The sequence below is a fragment of the Dermacentor silvarum genome, chromosome 6, assembly GCF_013339745.2.
Source record: "Dermacentor silvarum isolate Dsil-2018 chromosome 6, BIME_Dsil_1.4, whole genome shotgun sequence".
Taxonomy (NCBI): Eukaryota; Metazoa; Arthropoda; class Arachnida; order Ixodida; family Ixodidae; genus Dermacentor; species Dermacentor silvarum.
In genome coordinates this window covers 30715600-30721599 of record NC_051159.1, presented here as the reverse complement: position 1 = coordinate 30721599, position 6000 = coordinate 30715600, and the positions used below count along the sequence as shown (strand labels likewise).

General features: G+C 45.2%; 1 non-coding gene across 1 annotated transcript; it reads right to left on the bottom strand.

Moving 5' to 3' along the window:
• Positions 1-4762: 4762 nt before the first annotated feature.
• Trnas-gga (transfer RNA serine (anticodon GGA)) lies at positions 4763-4837 on the bottom strand. The gene has a single exon. It is a non-coding gene; the product is annotated as a tRNA-Ser (tRNA).
• Positions 4838-6000: the final 1163 nt, after the last annotated feature.

Genomic DNA, 6000 nt, shown 5'->3' with positions numbered 1-6000 from the left:
TGCAAGCCTGCTTCTCAGCTTCCCTAACGTCACCAAGATTCTGGCCGGTCCGATGTGGCTCTCGCTGAATTGTTTGCTTTAAGGTACAGTGTGAAACTCTTTTTGGAGTACTGTAATTGTGCTGTTAATCGGGCTAGTTGGTAGCGAGATTCCTTATTAATGCTCCCAGAAGGAAAAAGCGGGGCACAAAGGAGACGCAGACAACATAAACGTGGCACCACCCGCGTTTGTGATGTCGGCGTCTCGTGCACTCGTGTTTCTGTGGCGTTACTTCACGCTGGTTAGATGAAAGAAAAAAAAAACACATTTCTTGGTGCCTCGCTATAGTACCACAACGTTTTTCATTCCAATCAATTTTCTTAAGTACAGGAGCATTGGCCACTGTTGAGGCGTTCAGTTACAACTGCTTTATTTGGGGCACTATGTTTGGTAATGTATTTTTAGGGGGCGATAGAACTATATACTTTGAATAAATTGTGCTTAACTATGTTTATTGCGCTACTGGATACACGAAGAGGTGTCATTACACGGCAACAGTAATGTAATGAGCATAGACACCGGGCTCCTGAAGATCCCGAAGGCCAGACGGAACTTGAGATTTCATCTGCGCAACGCTGACATGGAGTGGAGGGAAGCGTCACGAGCCAATGCAACGTCGAATGGGATGGTGGCGCCATCTATCAGTCTTTTTTGTAACGGATAGCACACACTTCTGATATTGAAGGTGCGTCGTATAAAGATCTGGAGAGTAGTGGAAGAATGTGGAAAGATTGAGAGATGGAGCCACCGTCTTGCATGATGTGCCACGCTGTCAAAGCGCCGCCTTTTGAATTATATAATTCCTTTGTGTCCGCAAATCCCGCCCTCAAGGTGTACATCGAGCGGACGAAATATCAATTCGGCTCTCCACGGCTCTCCCATAGTGGGTGAATGGAACAGATAATGAGAATAAATCTTGTAAAAAACACTTTACTTTAGGGTTACAATAGAAACAAAATCAACTGTTTCTTTTTGATTGTAAACAAGATCGAGCTAGTTAAAGACGTGACTCGCTGAATATATTTAGGTGTCGTTATTGCAGATTAACTATCTTGCAAAGCACATATCGCTATTATATGCAATGCAGAATAGTTGCAGCTCTGGCCTCTACGACGTGAGCTCAAACTTGCGTTTTTGAATATAGGTTGACTGTCTACTTAACATTAATTAGTTCGTGCCACGTCATTGAGCGCTAACGTAGTGTTTGATCCATTGAGGCCGGTCCAAATAAGTAAAGAGAAAGTCAGAAGCGTACCACAAGGTTTAAAAAAATATTGATCTATGGATTTAGTAACCGAAATGCTAACATAAACTTGCTTGCGCTCTGCAACGAAGAAAGGTAGCCAGGTCAATTTTTTTATTAATGAACCACAGTTGCTTACATTTAGCTGAACAGTGCCAAGTAGTTGAGAGCTTGGTATTCGGGTTTTTATGTAACAGAACGCTTCTTTGTAACATTGTGGTCCCTGTAACATCGCACTTCAAGCTTCGGAAACGAAAATAAAATAAGTATTCATCATGAGTTTATGTGGTTTCTGACCAAAACACCCTAGGGTCTCAAGCGGGCGGTCTGCCACTGCACGAGCAGCTCAGCAAACAACTTCGTGTTTCGACTCATATACTCTACTTGTTAGTCTGAGCCTGCGTGAGCCCAGTTGAGTAGACTTTTTGTAAAACTGAGTGCAAATCAACCCTAAGGAAAAAATAAATTTTGTGAATGACACTGAGAGGTTCGGTTACTTTTCCGACCTATGCCACTAACATGCGAGATCAAGAGACCGACGACAAAGCGCATTGTTCCGAACTGTTTCTGCGAATGGAAACTGAACCGGAGTGAAATTGGTGTTCATTGAAGGAGAACCTAAGAGTTAATCCTTTTGGTTCGACTCCTTTTAAGCGACACAATGTTCGCGGGAGAGAAAAGGCAACGTTGGCCTGGACTAACAATAGTACCTAGGTAACAAGGATGTAGTTGTCGATTTGTCAGTAGGTTCGTATTTGTGTGCGTACGAAGGAGGATTGCACGCTACGCGAGCGAGTGTTTTTTTTCCACCCTGCATTTTCAAACGAAGAGCCCATAGGCGCAAATTACACCTTAGTGAAAGCGCAAGAGTTGGGTGCTTTTGAGAAATGCACTCCAAAGACTTGCGAACCTTAGGCGCAGGCAGCTTAGGAAATAGAAATCAAGGGCGCAATTCACAAAGCCTTTTGTTCATAAGTGTTATTCGCCATTGAATGTGTGCCCTTACTAGCAATATGGCCAGCATGGCGATTGGCTAGAATATGGTTTTACAAAAATATTTTAGTGTAAGAACGCCTCAATGAATAATGGCCCAGTTTAGTAGCTCGAGCACCACCTGACATCGCACGCCTTCAAACTTTGATTCAAATGACACAACCCATTTGTGTTATTGAAACCCACCCAAGCTTGTTGAATCGAACACCAATCGTTAGTGCACAAACTCTGATTAATGGCCTCTCACCAAGATTAAGATTAACGTATAGTCTGGCGAACTCGAAAAGATGGAATCACGTGTGTGGCACAGACCCGCTAATTTCAGGCCCTCTAAGTTCACATCGACTCATAATCACCTCGACTTACTCACATGCATTTAACCACGTTGGTAGAATGGGATTCAGACTGACTAGTTAGGTGTAAGTGCGAGAAAGTAGGTACGCCTGAAGGCGAGCGTGAGCGGCACCAGAGGCTGATGATGAGCCGGTGATGACAAGCATAAGAGTAAACAGGAGAGTGTGTCATTCTGTATTAATTGACGTGACTCCAATCATCAGTGAACGCCTGATTGTGAGTGGTCCTGATTATCGTCGTGAATAAGTACGTGTGAGGGCCAGCATATGAGTGTACATGACAGTGCAAGTAGACGGGATTCCGACCGTGACTCTGAAGTAAATTGTGATCTTGCTCTATAAGTCAGCGAGGCTCTATCGCACTCGTGATTTAAATAAGATGTAGATCTATCTGTTCGAACCAAGCGAACAATTCTGTGAGTTCGAATGAATATTCAGTCAAGGATTCTGTTGCTACTACTGTGTCCGTCATTCTGTGAATCTGAGCAAGCCTGAGAGAGTCTAGTTTTATGTTCTTAAGGTGGGCCGGCTTGAATCTGATTCTGGTGAGTCTGAGGATGGATCTTCCAAGCTAACAAGAATTTAGGTCAGTCTGAGACCGACTAAGCCCGGCTTATCGAAGCTGGGTGTGTTTGAGGGCGAGTGAGCCCCTCTGCCTCCCAAAAAGCAGCTATAATTTGTAAGCGAGCCTATGTGGGTTCTGTTTATTTTGCTCGCCTATCCCTACACCACAACCGCCTTTCGTTTGAGTAGAAAATGTGGCTGGGGTAGTTGGTACTAGTCTATGGCGTACAAATTAGCGCGACGTGGAAAAGACTTAGAAGGGGAGAGTAAGAAAAAGCAGAGCAAGCGCTAACCCTTTCCATTTCGTCAAAGAAAACTTGCGTTATGGGTTAGCTCTCCTAGTTCACAAAATGGTTTCAATGGTTGACCCAATAAGATAACATCTAAAAACAATATTTTGGTGACCGTGGTACAAATAAGGCCCTTTATCTACGCAAGCACCAACGGAGCAAGCAGTGCCCCTCCTCTCGGCTTGCTTCCATGCCGCAAAGAAAAAAAAACGATTGCTTTATAATCTGGTTGCCCTCTATAAAATGCTGTTGACGGGTTACATTAAAGGTATAATCAAATTATTCGTATTATTTATTAATAGGGGATATTCAAAATGCTTAGTGCTCCGGCAACACAGCCGAGGACACCATCTTCCCCGAGACGCAGTTACAAACACTAAGCCGCACTAAGCTGCGGCTCTGTATGCAGCTTACACTAAGCTGCAGAGCCGCAGCTTAGTGCGGCTCTGCGATTGTTGATGTGTGGCTATGAGGACTCTTAAATGTAACAATCCTCTTCGTCCCGCTGCTAAGGATGAGCGAACTTCACGGTGGCCCCATTAATCAAAGAAGTCACGTATGCTCGTTTTGGCTCTCTTATATATCCGTCCGGATGGCATTCTCAACCAAGTGTACTACCTTGAAACCATAACTTCTGCATACGCGTTTTTCGCGGTAATATACTATTCCAACCTGAGCTAGGAACCTTTAACAGTTGCTAGAATGCGCTTGAATTTTCGACCAAATCCTCTAAAACAGCTTTTCATTGCCCTAAAACCTTCCAATTTCCTTGCGTCCGCATGAAAAGGCGTCTCATGTGAAAAATGTCGCAGTTTCGCCCGTAAGGCGAAGCATCAATTGCGATAGCAAATCAGTAGAGAGCTATTCGGAGTAGGGATAGTAGATTTATCGGCTGCATAAACTTGGACACATTCGCTTACTGACTGAATGAACAAGCGTGGCGTCATCGCGCACAAGCAAACGTGAATAGATCACACTCGATGACCGCAGACAACCAGTGTCAAAACGCTGGCAGCAAGCGCAGCGGCATGTAACTGAATTTTACAAGATTAACATTTGCTAAGAAAACGAAACAGGATGTACATTATCTACTCAGAACCATACACAAAGGCAGAATTATAATCACATCAGATACGTTATAAGCGACCAAAGTGTGAGCTGAGTTGTTTCTTACTGAAATTATTAAAGGGAAACTGAGACTTCCACCCAAATGTAGCAATTGCTACAATGGAAACCCAACCGGGTTCCTCGAAAGAAAGCCTCGCAGTTGAAGAAAAATTCGTCCTGGTCCGGGACTCGAACCCGGGACCACCGCCTTTCCGGGGCAGCCGCTCTACCACCTGAGCTAACCAGGCGGCTAGCAGATGGCAGGGCGAAGTCGAATTTGTCGACAACTGGAAGCAAAGGCAAGTGTTTGATGTAAAAGTTCAGCGGAAATACGCTAGGTGGAGATAAGTAATTAAAGGAGAAACAGACTTCCACCTAAATGTAGCAATTGCTACAATGGAAACCCAACCGGGTTCCTCGAAAGAAGGCCTCGCAGTTGAAGAAAAATTCGTCCTGGTCCGGGACTCGAACCCGGGACCACCGCCTTTCCGGGGCAGCCGCTCTACCATCTGAGCTAACCAGGCGGCTAGCAGATGGCAGGGCGAAGTCGAATTTGTCGACAACTCGAAGCAAAGGCAAGTGTTTGATGTAATAGTTCAGCGGAAATGCCGCTGAACTATTACATCAAATACCTGAAGTATGCTTCAGGTATTTTGAGCTTATCTATCTATCTATCTATCTATCTATCTATCTATCTATCTATCTATCTATCTATCTATCTATCTATCTATCTATCTATCTATCTATCTATCTATCTATCTATCTATCTATCTATCTATCTATTTATGAACGCACGGCGCGTTGTTGTGAACGTGCTGCGCTGAATTGTGGGCATGTTGGAAAGCGCAGCCCCTGTGCAGTGCTCTCTCCCTTCCAGGAGGGACGCATAACACTCTCGGTGATTTATTGGAAGCTGAGTGGGCCACTGAAAGACAACGTCTTTTGCTCACACCCACTGGGCAGCGCCTGCTCTCGAGATTGGGACATCCAGTTTTGCACAATTACGATGAGGACATCACCATCACTGTTTCGACTTGGGTCCGTACAGCCTTAAAGGTGCACCCACTACCACGAAACATGTATCCTGAGCATGACGCGGGATGCCGGCGCGCCCGTGTACGCTACCTGATGCGCATGCTCGGTGACATCCCAGAGACAAATACCCTATACACGGATGCTGCTCGGTGCCACAACGGTATTCCGCGGCACTGCTGGATGTCGCTGAAACATTTATTACGGCCGCCTCCTTGCGGGGTTCTACACCTGGACACGGAGAAGTCCTTGGAGTAGCGCTTGCTGTGCGACACGCTCTCCAGATTACTGGGGAGGTGTATATCCTAACCGATTCCCAGCAAGTATGCCGCGCCTTTTTGACGGCACACGGCATATCCTGCACCAGTCACCAAACACA